We start from the raw sequence: 2509 nt of genomic DNA, 5'->3' as shown, positions 1-2509 counted from the left end.
TTATTCCTGTAGTTTCTATAAGCTCTTTTTGAAAATTCTACTGAATATTTAGCCGATAACAAATTGAGAGTTCTTGTGAGTCTATTGGCCAAAAGACAGCCTGCAGGTAATCGGCAAAACAAAGCCGTTTTCTTCCAGTCCCAAATGAGGTTGTGAGTTTAATGCTTAAAATTTTCTGAGGCAAATATATAGTATGGTGTTATTTGAGAAAGGTAACATATCATGTGCAGTAAACCTGTATGTGCGGATGTGTGCCAACACAGATCTATGGTGAGAGAATACTCACCTTGTAACTTAAAATAGTGTATGTGTAGACAGAGGCTTTGAATAAGATGCCCAGAGCTAAATTATTTACATGAAACAAGAAACACATATTAAATAAACCCAGACAGAAGCACTGGAGAATATCTACAGTTTCCACTGATGTATTTATAGTTCTACTATACTGAAAATGAATATCTTTGTATGATATTGTAAAGGGAAAACAGCTGTTCAGAGTGGCACTGCCTGCAACTATGTTGTGTTTCATATAATTTCATATAATTATTTTTGCTTCTTTTACAAAATATAATAGTATGCTACTGTTCTGGAGCACAACATGTCAAACAATGTTATTATTCTAAATGGAAGGGACTATGGAAGTAAGATAAAGATTATTGCTTTAATTTAGGGTCATACCTCCTTGTGACTGGATTAACTGAATAGTCGCTTAAGAGTATGGATATTATAAAAATTCAGGATGTAATAACAAATATAAACAGCACACATACAAGTTTTTCTAAGACACTGCATCATATACTGTACTATGGAAAACAAAGGCAGAAAAGAATTTTGGAAATATTGAATTGATGTGAGTAAATATTGCTACATTTAGAAGACATGAAGCAGATGACAATGGATTGGATAGCTGCAAAATTTGCAACTGCAGCAAATAATAGTTTCATAAATCTGCTCAAATAATTGCTGTCTTTCACACTTAGGACCTCTCCTCTGTCAGTTAAAAAGAGGGTCCTCATCAATATTATTGAGCAATTTTGCATTTGTTAATATATGCAAGTATATGCAATATATGCAAGTATTTTCAATGAATGCTTTTTCATACGACAATGTATGCATGTGCAAGTGAAATATTTCATTTACGACTACGTATATGACTATCCTCTCAACACTGGAATGCATTCTCAGAAATGAGCACGAGCACAAGAAATAAGCACGTTTACTTTTCTCGGCTGTCACGGGTATGGCTAAGTCAGCAGCCTTGCGTGGAACAGAAAGTGTATCTACACAAAGATGATGGCGGATCATTGTGTTGCTCACGCACTGAAAGTGGATCCATTCTTGACTAATTATACATCCTTATACAAGATATCTTATACAAGATATAAGATTCCAGACCCTAACCGAAAGGATTGTTAGTATTAGCCCACATAGCCATTATTTACAGGGAAAAATGCATGGCATACTCACTTTCACATTGCTGACCATTGTCAGCACAACATTGACATTTAATATAGACTGATATGCATTACTGAACAGTTCCACTTACACTATCAAGACACAAAAGAACTCTGTAACCTGACAGGGTCTATAGACATTGTAGGAATAAATTCAAAAAGCTCAAGGGAGCTACTGACATACAAGAAACATAAACCATTGTGCTGATTCAATATGACAAACAGCCAATTTTTCATATTTGGAATTTCCTATTTCCACCTGTGCACCAGACATGGAGGGTCTGCCCTCCAGGGTACATATAAAGTGATACATAGAAAATACTTTTACAACTAAACACAATATTATTCACCAAGGATAAAGTGTTTATAAATGACACCTACACACTCCACTGTGTTTCATGTGCCAATGGGTTACTAACAGAGGGTAGTAGAGGCACAAGTTGAAATGCTTTCACAGTGGCCACAGGAGGAAGTAATGAGCTAAATACAGCCAGGAATCCCTGAATGGCTAGAATTCCTGAATGTCATTCCTATGAACACAACAAGCAAGTTGAGTCAGTACGAGGCAATCCTGAAGTCACAGGATGAGCCTTACAAGCCTTGTGCTGGTGTCCCTCTTACTACCTAGTCTCTGTTCTTACATATTTTAAAATGTTAATAGTATCTTGTTAATATGTTAATATAACATACATAACATGTATGACAATATATTGACTTGTGATGTCATATGTTCGTTATATGGTTAATTATTTGTGCTGGAACTCGTGGTAGACAAGAGCGTCTGCTAAATGAATGTAATGTAATGAATGTAATGTAATTTGTCTTCTAGCAGCAAAAACAAACATGGGAAGTCCAAGTAAATAATGACATTTTTATTTCAGTCTGCATTTTTCATCTTCGGTATGTTACGTATGTCTGCATATGGCTGGAGAAAACCACGTTGAGACATTTTGACCAAAGGCACCAAGCATAGTTCTGCAAGGAAATAAAGCCTTCAAAAAGGCAAGGGCCATTTATGTGCTATACACTTGTTGTTAGGGGAATAACATATACAG

The sequence above is a fragment of the Megalops cyprinoides genome, chromosome 16 (assembly GCF_013368585.1).
Source record: "Megalops cyprinoides isolate fMegCyp1 chromosome 16, fMegCyp1.pri, whole genome shotgun sequence".
Classification (NCBI taxonomy): Eukaryota; Metazoa; Chordata; class Actinopteri; order Elopiformes; family Megalopidae; genus Megalops; species Megalops cyprinoides.
The sequence above is the reverse complement of the archived record's forward strand: the minus strand, read 5'-3'. Positions refer to the sequence as shown.